Below are 14,667 nucleotides of genomic sequence, written 5' to 3' on the forward strand. Positions count from 1 at the left end.
TCACACTAGTACTCACAACCTGAAATACCACATTTGTCTGGGAAAAGGAAAGACAACTTTATTTTTCTGGATTGTCCTGGACAATCCAGAAATGACATTGCAACTTACATCATCATACCAAGGGGAAAATGAGGATGTATTATTGATAAGAGGAATCACTATTTTTTTCTTTAAAAAAATTCAATTAGCTGTAGCTTTATTTGAAAACCTCGGCTATTAATGTTGTAGAAAATGTGTTTAAATTATTACCTGAATATTATAATTTTTCAATAGTTAGGTTTGCATATCATTTAGCACGCTATAAATGTCACCATCTGTCTTCTCAGAACCTATGATGCGAACTACAAAACCCACCATCAGCAAGTGTACATTACGTTGCTAATATCTGGGCTCCATGCTTCAGGGATGGATCCAACTGGAAGACAGTTTTTCACCCTCCAGATTGCCAATCCCTGGGTTCGACTCCTTGGAGTTAGATTTAAACATTTTCTTCCTTATGTCCTCCACCCAGTGAAAATACTAATTCTTGGCCCATAGCATTTGATGGGTTTTTCTTTTATCTTTTTTTTCTTTGATATTCCTAACAAACTAGTTCATAATCTTCGTTTCCATTGAGTATGGACTCCATAGGCATTCTGGGTACATGTGCCTGAAACCTCATTCCAACCTTGACACATGACCACGTGTGTGGGAGTGGGAAGGAGGGGATAGAGTCCCACTCCAGGAATCTCCAGGGTCAGATTGAAGACAGTGGTCCACAGGACCTCTGAAGCATTCTCCAGTGCTTCAATCTTAATGCTTGGTATAGAACTTTTACTACTTTTGACACTTTTTAAACCTGATCTTTCCCTTTATGAAATCAACACATACCAGACTCCTTGCCAGGGGAGAATGGTGAGAATTTCCATCTGAAGTCACCAGATAAATAGAATGTAGAGAACACTAGGCCATAGAATGTAGAGAGCACTAAGATGGAATTGTGCTAGAAAGGGTAGACTCAGAGAGCAGCCACAATGAAATAGAGAGGCCTGGCAGTAGAGAGATAATGAGGAAATTGACCAGCTATGAACAGGGATGGGATGGCAGAGAGTCATTGGGCTTATAAAATCAACCAGAGCCAATAAAAATGCATATGACTAGAAACGATTGTAGAGTCCCGTTACCCAAAGACGAAATGAGCTGAGGTACTCAGCACCACATTCCATCAGCAGACAGGGACTCATGAAGCTCCCCTAGAAAACCTCTGTGACATTTTAAAGAGGTGTCGAGGGTGGGACAGAAATAATATTAATGAAGCATGACGCCATTGGAAAACTTACAATTGTCAAGCCCCATTCAGTGCACACCTCACACATCAGTTCATTTCCCAGCAACCTTTGAGGGGTTTTATCTTAGATCGCCGCCATGGCTGATGGAAATTAGGATCACCATGGAAATAAATTTCTAGCGATGTCTGTGAGGGATTGCCTTGATTGAGCTAATTGAAATGTGGAGACTCACCATGGATGTAGGCAGTACCATTCCATGGACATGGGTCCCCAGGCTGAATAAAACAGAGAAAGGTAAACATCCGTCACTCCAGCTGCCTGCCTGACTGCAGGTGTGACGTGAGCAGCTTCCCCCTGCTCCTGCCACAGTGACTTCTGCCAGCGCCCTTTCTTAAATTGCTTCCGTTTGGTGATTTGTTGAAGCAATGAGACAAGGAACTAGCACAATTATTGTTCTCATTTTCTCCACCTAGAAGCTGAGATACAGAAAGAGTAAACGATTGTTCTAAGCACACAGTTACGAAGTGGTTGTGCAGGGATTGCAAAAGAGGTGGTTGGGTTTCCAAAGTCTCGGTCATAGCCATTCTGCTATGGTATCTTCTGTTTAAAAACAAGAAATGTTTGTTCCATAAAAACTGACAAAAAAGCCCAAGCAAAGAATCATAAATAAAATAAATACTAGTGACCAAGAGTAAAATAGCCAGCCCCTGTTCTCATAGATGAACCACAATCATGAAAGGAACGTGAAGAGAGATAACAATAGTGACAGTCCTGACATTGAACACTTGGTGTTTCCAAGCTTTGATCTAAATGGCGTACTCACTCATTTAACTCATTTGCTCTTCGTATGGCCCTGTAAGACAGAAGACTGCTCTCCACTGCATCTTTATTGAAAACATGGCTTCCTGTGTTCTTTAATATGGCGGCCAGGAACTGCAGGCGCCTGAGTACGTGAAGTGTAGCTAATGCTATTGAGAAAAAATTGTTACCTCCCCCCACCCCTTTAATTTCAACCTTAGTGGTTGAATTAATTAGATAGCTATATACTGCTGCTGGCCTCCAAATGGCGGGTGCAATGGTGAACGGTTTTTCCAGGTTAGGCACAAGCAGATGAAGGGCAGAGCAGCCGGGTATCCTGTAAGGTCACAGAGCTTTTCGGTAGTGAAGCCGGGGTTCCAACTGAGACAGCCTGGCTCTGGAGCACACTTTCATGCTAATGCTCTCCTGAAAGAGCATGAGCAGGCCCTGCAGAACACAGCACCGCCTACCGTACTGTTTCAATTACAGAACTGAACATTTAGGTTCTTTTTTTCTCCCAACAGTTGGGGGTTTATGAGGAAAACTAGATCTATTACTAACAAAACAAAGACACTACATTTTCTCTTCAGAGTTTCTGAACTGCACAGTCTATTCCCTGGCAATGTGGCGAGTTTCCAATTGTGTAGTTAAGGCGGTCTCATTTGGTTCCGTGTCTTTTGTGCACACTGAACTCAGAGGGCAGCGAAATCACTATGGCCCTACAAAGTCTGAAGCAAAAGTACAGAGCAGGGGGCAGCCAGCACTGTCTGAATGTTGCCAAGCCATCTCACAGATGCACAGACTCTGGAGTCAAGCTGCAGGAAAGAAAGTGGGAATCGCTGCTAGAAGTGAGGAGCCCTCAAGGCCCAGTGTGATGCAAATCTGAGTAGTCCAATTGGGAATTATTTACTAACCCAGGGCATAGCCCTCAAAACGAAGACCTCAACCATTAAAACGAAGGCTGTTTAAGCCCACCAACACGTTCTATGACGATAAGCAAGTGTCTGCCTCTCTGAGGTTCAAAGTCATCTGTGAATTAATGATAATACGTCTGTCCTCTCCTTCTGCAGTCGGTGAGGCTTGTGTGTAAAGACAGAGGGAAGGTTATTAGAATAGAAGGAGGTTTGTCCTGACTTTAAGCACTCTTGGCAGTAGTTTCTTAGAAGCTTGACAAGAACTGAATTCGCCTGAGTTTTTTCTGTTCTACTATTTGAGCCCCTCTGGGTTCAGGAGAGTAGAGCAGGGAGTCCATTTTTCTGGATCTCATCTTGGAAAATGTGTTTTGGTGGGAATCAGATCAGGGACATTCAAGGGTTTTGGGAAACAATTTCACATGAAATGTTCAAAGTAAAGCTCTCTTTCTTTTTCTGTCTTCTCTCCTTTTATCTTTTTTTTAAAACTTGTTTTCTTTTTTAACTAAAAGATCTTATTAAATTAGTAAGAAAATGAAGAATAATAAAGACAGGTTGAAACCCAAGGACTTTTTAACCTGCAAGTTGACTCAGTATAGAACTAAAGACAGTTAACAATTTGTTATAAGGAAGAAAAACATGGGGGAAATTTTGTGCCAAGGGGGAGAATTTTGCAATTCAAAATGTGTGTGTGTGCGGGTGTGTGTGACATTTGTAAAATTTCACAAAATGTTTCTGTTTTGCCAGGCAGTGTTCACAAAGCCAAACCTTGGAGCTCCACACAGCACCTAGGCCAAAAGCAATCAACAGCCTGAGCCCACACAACAGCACATTAAAAAACATGCCAGCTTCCCTCACATCACGCAAAGAAACCAACACCGCAATTCTGAATTGTGTAACTCCCCGAGGACAGAACGAGACCAAAATAAAAGGAGGGAATCATTTAAAGGACAAGTTGCTGCTGACAATTACACAAGCGGGGTGACAGCTTCAACTTCCTTTAATGCAAAATATAAGTGAACGGGATGTCTGAACATCTATCTGTGTAGCCAGCAGACACCCTAGGGGAATCAAGATGCAATAACATTTGTCTCCTGGGAATGCTGACATGAATCCCATGCATCCATGTACTGAGAACTGTCTTAGAACATTGGTCAGCACACACTTTCTATGAAGAGCCAGGTAATAAATGGTTTCAGCTTTGTAACCCTGGTAGTATTGATTAGACAGACCTGGCTACCCCAGTCACTGGCCAGTGGACTTCCTGGTTCAGAACTTTTAGCCACAGTTATCTTGGAAGGCCCCTGGATCCAGCAGACACAAGAACCACATACCTAAATGGGAACCATGTTATCTACACTGTTGGAAAAACATTGTATTGATTCCAAAGTTGAACTCAGGCTTTGTGAGCAAGCTGCTGCCACTATTGAATTCTGCTGATGTGTCTGAACAAGAGTTGCCATACCAATAAAACTTTATTTACAAAAACAAATAGTCTTAGTTTATGAACCTCTGTGCTAAGAAGTCTCAGAAGCAGAAGTCTCATAAGGCTTAGAGGGTGTGCTTAGAGACATTATACGACAAATTGAACATTAGTGATATTTAGAGGAAAATAAAATTGTTATAAAATCTGCATAACTCAAACATAAATTTATTTATGTGTAATATTTTAATGCTAGAACCACAGTCTGAAGTGAAAATGATTGTAAAATCTTCACTATCCAGCTTAAAGGCTTTTTCTGGGAGAGTTACCCTAAGGAAATCCAGTCTGTCATTCTCTCTCTCTCTCTTTCTCTCTCTGTCTTTCTCTGTCTCTGTCTCTTTCTCTGTTTCTCTTTCTCTCTCTCTCTCTCAAAGTTTTTATATTTGCTGCAAGGCAATGATGGCATACGCTTTTGATCCCAGTACTTGAGAGGAGAGGCAGGCAGATCTCTGAGTTCAAGGCCAGCCTGGTCTCTAGAGTAAGTTCCAGAACAGCCATTTGTAATTATTTGCATGTCTCTGTGCTCATGTGCAGATGTTGATCTCAGCCAGAAGGAGTCAGATCTCCTGTGTCTGGACTTTGCGGAGGTCGTCAGCCATGCAACTTGGATGTTTCAGCCAAACTCTGCTAACTGCTGAGCCCTCTCCCCCACCCTCAGTCATTCTTTTTCTCTCCAGACTTTCACTTGTAGATCAGGAGTCCTGTCTTAGTTCTTGTAGCTTAGTGTTGTGCCTGGAGTATGGTACTTTTACAGCTGAATAACTGGCTATGAACCCGTTTCATTCTTTCCCCCTGAACAGTGGTCAGAAGTGAATGGAGAAATGGCATCAGAGTGTAAAGGTGAAAGATCTGGGTTTTTTCATTTTAATTCCTAATAACTCAATGAAGTCATTTGGGTTCATTCAAGACATTCAGGGACTTAGGAAAATGTGCCACCCACAAAGTCTTTCTGAAATCTTATTCAAGAGTGTATGCCAAAAAAGTGAAAAATGGATCCAAGGGGAGGAGAGGCAGAGTTGAGAAATAACAACTTAACAATACACAATATGATTGAATCAAAATTATTTTAGCAGTGGTGCTTTTAACTTTCGTGCAATTATTATCAAATAATTCTTTAGAAAATAAGATCCAGTGTAAAAACATTAATCACCAGGTTAAAATAAAACTTCTGTCTATTCACAAGGGGGTTACTGAACAGGAAAGGAAGGCATGAAAAACCAAAGTCTCAGTGTTCAAGAAGAGGAGAGAAAAATGACTCCTAGGACAGTGGTTCTCAACCTGTGATCGTGTCTTCTTTGGGAGGTACCCTTTCACAGGAGTAGTATATCAGATAACTTGCCTATCAGCTCTTTAAATTATGACTCGTAACAGTAGAAAATTTATAGTTATGAAGTAGCAATAAAAATAATGTTAAGTTTGGTGGGCACAGGGGAGGTTCCACAACCTGAGCAACTATATCAAAATTCACACAGCATTAGGAATGCTGAGAACCACTAGAAATAGATGTTTTTTTTTTAAGAAGCATGTTTAAATGCATTATTGAAAAAAAAAAAAAAAGAAAGCCTAAGCACTGGGTAAATAATGGTAGTCCACATACCCTTCAAACCAGTAAACAGAAAAATAACAAAGAAAATGTGATCACTCCAGGAAAGGGTAAAAGCTCATTTGCATGAAAATAGGAAAGCAAACAGGCATGCCAGAATGAGACCAAATGTTTCCATTTTCCTAGTGAAGGCAACGGATAGATTTCCCAATTTAAAGACAGAGACTTTGAGATTATGTTTTTCTTTAAGCAAATTTCAGGTGTATCTGTCTCCATGACATGCATCCAGAACTAAATGGTCCTGAAAGATGAACTCTGAAGAGAAGCCCCAGATACAGATACCATGGGCAACTGCTAACAACAGGGCCAGGAGTGGTGGTGACAGCAGCCAGAACAAGATGCAAAGCGGACAAAACAGCCCAGTCGGCTATCACCGGAGTCTTCAACAAGATCTGTCTCCAGCAGAAAATAACCATTGATGAGGCTAATACAAATGTAAAACTTCTTAATACCTGCCTCAGAAATCCCATGGAGAAGTGACGTCCTCCAAATGAGGACTTGACTACCACAGTTCGCAAACTTGAACTGGGAAGTCTATGGGAAGCTTTGTAACAACTGAAGCAAAATTAACCTTCTTTCAACTACTCATGACTCATGTATAAAAATGATGAAATACCAAAGTGCTAAAAACAGTCTCAAAAGATTTTTAATAAGAAAAGTCACCCAAACTGTATTCTACGACTGAATGTGGTCGAATTAAACACTAACAATACAAAGTACCCTAACAGTATATCCAAGAGATAAATGACACACCTAAATTGATCTTCAATTAAAAGAAAATAATAACTGACATTAAAGACTGGGCAGAAGGCAATGGGATTGAAAACTTCTCATGTCAAGATTTGCAGAGCAGGTGAAACAGCTCAGTGAATAAAGACACTTGCAGCCAACCCTGATGATCTGAGTTCAGTCCTCAAGACTCACATAATGGAGAGAGAGAATACTACAAGATTACCAGTCTCTGAAATTAATCTATGTTTTGTTGCTCAAAGTTTTAACTGGCAAGCTTACTTGGAGGGGCAAATAGTAATAATAGTCGATATACTTTGCAAAAATAAATAAATGCTAAATATAGGGTGAAAAATTGCTACAAGCTATGGTGACCAAAACAAGGTAGGGTCAGTGAAGTCAGATGTATAAAGTATGGAACAAAGCTCACAGAAATGATCCCTTGTAGCTTGTTGAGATGGGCAGCCAGGTAATAGTTATATAAATGAGAAGTCTTTCAACCCACAGTGTTGTAAACCGCATGCAAAAGAATAAAGCTGAATATTTGCTTTAACTGTATGCAAAACAGATCAAAGATCTTAACATGGGCACTCAAATGATACAATTATTAAAAAGAAAACAAAAATCTTCACGATATCGGACTTGGTGATGGCTTCATGGTTATAACACTAAATTCATAAACAACAAAAAGCATATAGGTTAGATGTCATTAATTTTTTTAAATTGTGCACTAAAGTACACAGAGTAAAAGTCGAGAACTCTTTTTGTTAACAACCAAATGTGTCTCCAAATAGTGACCGGTACCTGATGGAAGCAAAACTGTCCTGGCTGTAAATCATTGGGTTCAACCACCAAGATGAGTAATCCTAACAAAAAAAAAAAAAAAAAAAAAGATGATCTGAACACATACATTTTAACCCTCTACTTCATCTAGTAACTATTCAGGACCTCAAAATACGCAAGTATGAATTACTTTGGTGACATCCTTTCATATCTTACCTTCAGAAATGGTTCACTTTCTTTTCCCCTTGTTCTGATGAAACTCAAAGAAAAAGGAGAAAGCCTTTATTTGCTGTGGCTCAGTTTCAGGGTAGAGGCCATCATGTTAGGGATATCACAGCAGCAGGAGAAGTACTTGGCCATGTAGCATCCACAACCAGGAAGAAGAAAGGGATGAAATTGGCTAGTGTCCAAAGGGCTTGGATAGCCACAGCTGTCCATTGCTGCCACTTGAAGAGCTCATAGTCTGTCTTGGGAAGGCTCCACTTCATGCCTGCAGCTCTTCTTGACAGATGTCCCATGGTCCTAACATCTCTAATACCCTGGAATCTCCACTACAAATTTGGCTTCAGCTTTATGCAATAGCTTCTTGGGCCTTCTTTTAGGGAACTCTGATCCCGCCTCAGAAGCTCACCATGACTCCATCAGTGATGGCTGAATTACTCTCTGTGTTTGTTTTGGGGGATTTGTTGTTGTTTGTTTGTTTGGTTGGTTGGTTTTGATTTTTTCAAGACAGGCTTTCTCTATGTAGCCTTGACTGTCCTAGTCTCACTTTGTAGACCAGGCTGGCTTCAAACTCACAGAAATTCTCCTGCTTCTGTTCTCCAAGTTCTAGGATTACAGGCAAGGCGACGTGGGCTCTCTGTGTGTTTCTTGTTGTGGATGTGATAACAGCAACTAGAAGCTCCTGACATCCTGACTTCCCCGTAACAATGAGCTGAACCTTTGAACTGTGAGCCACCAGAAACTTTCTCTCTTGAGTTGCTTTGTCAGAGCATTTTATCATAGCAACAGCAAAAAGAAACAAGGACAAGAAATGAACACAGTTCTTTTCATTACAACCCGGAAAAGAGTTCACAGTGTATTGGATGCTACTGATCCACTCTAGGATATGAGGAGGATCTGCTGCTAGTTGCATGAACTGAAACCCTACCTCAGCCTTGGAATCTGTGGGGATGGTAGAAAAGAAAATCCTGTGTGGTTAAGAATAAAAACATGGTTAGATTTCTAAATCCCCAGATTTACTCTGTATAATATACATACAAACTTTATTGAGTGCTGCTTTGCCCAAGGTCAGACCTTCAGGATTCCAGGAAGGAAAAGAAGGCGGGGGGAGGGGGGGGAGAGGTTAGAGACCTTACTATTGTGGCTTATAATATATAACAAACAACACACAAAAGAGAGGCAGCTAACACTCCAAAAGACCCTCTTGAGCACCAACATTGAAAGTAAAAAGAAACTCATAAAACATAAGGTGTTCTGTTTTATTTTCAGGAAAATGCCTGGAGTGGAAGAATGCAATGGGATTATTTGATACTAAAAGCTGCTGGTTTTGTATTTGTGAAAAGCAGAGCCAAGGGCTGTGAGTTTTGTGGAGCTGTAGGTAAAGGGGAGGAAGGGCAAGGCCAGTAATAAGCTGGACTCAGACTTACTGGAAGTCACAACTTGTTTTTAAGCTTTGCTGGCAGCTGTTGTAGCTGTAAAGGGTTACTGAAAGTGGACATTATTTACGCCACGCTCAGACAGAAACACAAACAGTGTTTCCTTAGCACCTGCGGCAGATGGTTAAGGGGAAAAGCTGAGCTCACGCACCCTCCTGAATCACAAACATACCAATCTTTCCAGTAAGAATGCCTCTCCCCCCGGGGAGCCCAGCCTGCTACCATGGGTCACTCAGTTTAAGCTGAACTTGGATGAACTGCCTCACGAACCCACCTTTGACTGTAAACCTGTCAGGTCTTAGAAGCTGAGGAGGTTCTGGGGTGGTCAGTGCCTGAGTGGACTCGGTCCAAGGAAAATCAGAGTGTTGTCTTAGAAAGCAGTGACTCAGAAACCTCTGGGTAAAAGGGTAAACCCCTGCTGTAATTCAGAACCTAAGTTCATGGTTAATAGGAAGGAGGGGAGGACTACCGAGCATCCTGTCTGGATGGAGAACACAGTTCAAAGAGGTATTTCTCAGGGTGTGTTCCCTGGAGTCCTCAGGACAACATGGGAACTCATTAGACCTCTGGGTTTGTAGTTTGCCAGTGCCATGTTCCCCTTCCTAGCATCAACTGGTGATTTTCTTGCTGCGTTCTTCCAAAGCCTCTCACTTAGAACATCGTTCTTCTGCATTTACCCAGCTGAACCTAGTCTTAGCCAGGTTGTTTGCTTGAGCTGGAGTTGCACTGTTAATTAGGAGTCAAGGGTGTAGAGAGGAAATTAGGTCTCCTCTCACTTTACATCAGGAGAGAGAATCCTCCTTGCATGGCTTGTCTACGCTCAAGTTCTCCACGGAACTTTTATTCATGTTTCAAGTTCAGTTCCCTGGACAGTAGGGCTCACAGGGTGAAAACTGCGTGGGGGCTCCTAGGAAATCCTTCTAGTCCCTCAGAATGTGACCTCACATCCAGGAAGTGATATAACCAGGACAATAGTGTCATCCATGTATCTTGAATTAAGCAAACATAGGCTTCCCAGGGTTTGTTAAAGTAAATATTATCATCCTCGAAGATGGAATATTAGCTAACCACAGAGTCTGCAGCTAATAAGCCGTTCCTCAGTTCAGGCTTTGTTCCCAGATAACCCCCCCTCCCCCTTTGGGCCACACTCCTCATAACCCTTCTTCCTGTGGAAGACAAACATGTTCAGTGATGCCTTTAAAGCCTGGTAAGACTTTACTCATGGCTACCCTAGCAGGTATAAGGAATAGGACTGTAGAGTCACCACGGGGAGAAAGAGTTCACCAAACTCAAGATTCAGCATGTACGAGTGGGCCAGGGTTAGAATCGATGGGCAGGAGATTACAGAGGAACCTCCCACGGTGTTTTAGGCTAAACTAACCTAACACGATTCTGGTTAAAGAGCCCCTGGTAACTGGACCTGGGGGCTGATGGGAGCTCAGGAACGCTATCACTCAAGCTGCTAACTCAGATACGAAAGGTGTGCATTGCGCTGGGGAGGCAGAATCTGCACAAGCTGACCTGGGGGGAGGGGCCTTCTTGCTAAAACTAGATCTTACAAGAAATGCGCCCACGATCCTCAGAGCAGGTTCTAGAGATTAATAAGACTCTGATTGAGCAAAAGGCCCTATCACTGCCCAACAAGCCCTCACTCACTGGGTAGAACCTTAGCTTCATGGACAGGGTAGAGATTTCCTGTGTGGCGCCTGTTAGCTCAACTGTGGCTTCCATCTGGCTTGCTAAGACCATAGCTCGGAAGGGGAGCTGGGCTTGCCTGGCATGCAAAAATTCCCAGGTTTCAGGCCAGCACGGCACAAATCCTAGGCTCTGTTAGAAGTTCTTTCTCTAGTACACCGGAAGTTGAAGACCAACCTGGGCTACATGAAACTCTGTCTCAAAAGGGGAGGAAATGTGTAGAGAGACTCAGAAAACAGTTGATTTGAACAAGAGGAGCTGCAAGGGATTTCAACATCAACATGACCAGCTCCATCCAAGGAACTACATAAGGAACTAAGGGGAAGGCATCCAAACCCACCAGCTAATTGGTGTAGAAGCCAAGGCTAGAATTCACATCTCCTGGCTCCCAGAGCTTCTGAAAAAATGCACCAGCCGAAAGGGGTGTTCACAGAAGGAGCACCCTGCTTGTGCACACTCGCCACCTCAGCAGATAGAAGGGAATGTAGGTGGCGCTGAGCAGGTTTAAAGCTGAAGGGGTCTTGTGTAGGCATCCCTCTGAACCACCGCTTCTCCTCTCATTTAAGACTCGGTATCAGCCCAGCGTGGCTGCTTCATTTTGTAGCCTTGGGGACCATTTTTCCTTCTCTGCTTGTGCAGTGAGGAGTGAGGGGAGGGAGCAACTGCCTTCCTGGAAACAGATTCCACACGACTCAGTCTTGAAGGAAAAAACATCTGTTGACTCATCCACTTAATGACTGGGTTATCTCCAGCCAGTTTTAAAATAATATTTGCTTTGCTACATTCTAAAGCAGCATGGATACCAAATTAGAGAGAGAGAGAGAGGGAGTCCTCATTAGAGTCCCTCTACTTTGCTACATTGTCAAGCATGTGGATAACAAATGAGAGAGAGGAATCCTCCATTAGAGAGAATCCTCATTAGATTTTGGACAATCCCTAACGTTGTAAATATAAACTCAGATTTATAATAACTGGGGTCAAGGTGAACAGAAAACCAGTTAGGACTTACTTTCAAAGGAGGCTGGTGGTTGAGAGATGAATTAGGCAATTCTACAGTTCTTTAATGCACTCAATAGGACTAAGAGAAATGACTGGACTCGCCTGTGTTTGAAGACTTCTAGTGGTTGATTTTAGAATGTGATTTCTTTATCAAATGCCAGGAGAAAGAGCAGATAGCCCCCCTCAAGCCTGAGGCTGTCCCTGAGCAAGGGTGCTCACTCACATTGGTAGAGTTCATCTAATTATAGGTCACGGCATAATGACCCCAAACCACTAGGTTTTTTTTTCCTTTCCTAAACAGACCTGTTTTTATCTTGCACTAAACCCTTTCCCTATTTTTACTTGGTTTGCTGGTGTGCACTATTCTAGGCAAAACCCTTTGTCCCTGAAGAGGAGCCACGGATACTTTGTGGGCTCAGCTCTCCCTGCCTGGCATCCTTTTCTTCATCCTTGCTTAAGAACGTGGCAGGTGGTATATCTCAAGGCCTTCAGAAACTGTCCAGATGAGGGCCCAGGTTCCCTTTCCTGTCACATGCATCTCTATCATAGGTTCTTCTGAACTTGCTTCAGCCTAACCCCAGAGGTGAATGACCCAAGAGAAGGGACCACCCCTTACAAAAGAACAAAGCTTCATGGAGGGGGGAATGTAGGTCCAAGTACATCGTACGCTGGGAAAAAATATTGAGTCAAATTACACCCCATGAATTATTTACAGTATTTTTCTTTGCTAAATCTAAGCAAACATTCCCCTTGCATCAAATCTACTCCAGGAGTTTTAACTGTTTATTGTAAAATCGGGCCCACAATGGTCCTTTCATGAAACATTTAGCTGTACGTTTAGCGCTAACAAATATCACACATATATTATGAATGCTTCCTTATTACAAAGCCAAACATTCAGTCCATGAAACTTTCAGCCCTGTATTCCAAATCATTATGAACAAGATGTTTCCTCTCAGGCAATTTATTCTGGTGATGTGGAACCTTTGAATAAATAGTGACGCTAGTATTTTTTAATAGGAGTTTCCCACCACATATTGCAAAGGAAACATTAACAAGGGCTGGATTCATAACTCATCATTGAACAAGTCACAGATTTAACAACATTTATGGCGAACCATAAATTATTTTATATGCGAATGTTCTGCCACTTGGATAATTTCATTTGGCTCCGTGTTTTCCACCTAATCATTTTAAACAGGAAGATACCCTATCTATGCCACATCCTCAGTCACGACAGGACATGCTAACAGAACCCTTTCAGAAGACAGCATGGCATGTGTCTGTAATAACTTAACCAAGCTTTTACTCACATCTTTGAAAAAAACAAACAAAACAGGTTTCAGAGGTAGAATAACAGTAACATAGCACAGAATGCTCGTGTCTCCTTCTCCCCTAGACAGTCCCTTTGACCTTCTTGGTGTCGAGGTAGCAATAGCCCATTCTTGCTGGGGTGTTGTCACTTTAGAAGCACTGGGAGTTGAGTCAGGGGCCCTCTTGCCGTTCTCCAAATGGCTATCAACATCATGAAGGACTATTTGTTCTGTGGTGGCAAGATGGCTCAGTGGGTAAAGGTGCTTGTGGCCAAGTTTGACAACCAGAGTTTGACACCAATTATCCATGTGGTGAAAAGAAGAGATAACTGACTCTCATGTGTTACCCTCTGACCTCTACATGTGCACGCATGCACACGCACGCGCACACATACACACCACTAGTGATTCTGGCTGTCTGATTTCTTTTCTGATTTCAGTAGCATTTTCAAGCGAGAAAGCTCGTTTAACCAGTTCTTACTGAATACTGGGAATAAACTGTATTTTGTAAGTCTCTGTCTGTGATGAAGTCCAGAATTGGGAACTCTGCATGGTTTTGATTAATGCCTGCGTTACATCCTTTGGTCCTCACAAAAATCATTACTGCTTTCTTCTGTGTCAAGGATCACATGAGGTCCAGCATATCACGTTTGGAGGACACGGGAGGTCCAGAAAGCCTTAGGAGGAAAGCTTCTACAACATAGCTGATCGGGCCCTCACCCATCTGCTAGGGTATGTTGGGGAAGCAGGCCAGCAATGTCTATGTTTTCTGAGTTTTGGGAATTCTGAGGAAATTATTATAGTCTGCATAATCAAATTATAGACCTTAACATCATTTTTGTTTAAATATACCAGAACCCTAGAGTTTTGGGAAGGATTTCACCCTCGTTATTTTTAGAATCTTATTTTCAGAGACTTTTTTTGTGGAAATAAAACAATTATTTAAAATGTGAAGAGTTCTTCAGTCTTATCTCCTTTTTCACCTATATTGTTCAATCCAAATGACTACTAAGTGTAATATGCTTTTTATGTCATAGTCCTTGTTTCAATAAGATTATTTTATCTTCGTTTTTATTCTACACGAACATTTATAAATCTCCACTCTATCTAATGGCAAAGTATGGTGATTTTTCTACAAGCCGTGTTGATTTAGATGGACAATTCAAGTGCAAGGAAAACTGAACATAGTGAGACAGGAGGATGTTGAGTGTCTGGCCAGCCAAAGCATAGCAAGACAATGTTCCAAAAGGCAAGGAAAGAAAAAAGAAAGACACAGAGAGAGGGGAAGAAAAAGAGGATGAAGGGGAGAAAAGAGAGGAAAGGGGAAAGAGGGAAGGGGGAAGGAGGAAGGACAGTCAACATCTAGGTGGCTATGAATTGCAACAAAGGTTGCTTTTCATTATTTTTTACTGCATGAACTTTCAGGT

This window comes from Psammomys obesus, unplaced genomic scaffold (genome assembly GCF_907164565.1).
Source record: "Psammomys obesus unplaced genomic scaffold, mPsaObe1.curated_primary_1811, whole genome shotgun sequence".
NCBI classification, from domain to species: domain Eukaryota; kingdom Metazoa; phylum Chordata; class Mammalia; order Rodentia; family Muridae; genus Psammomys; species Psammomys obesus.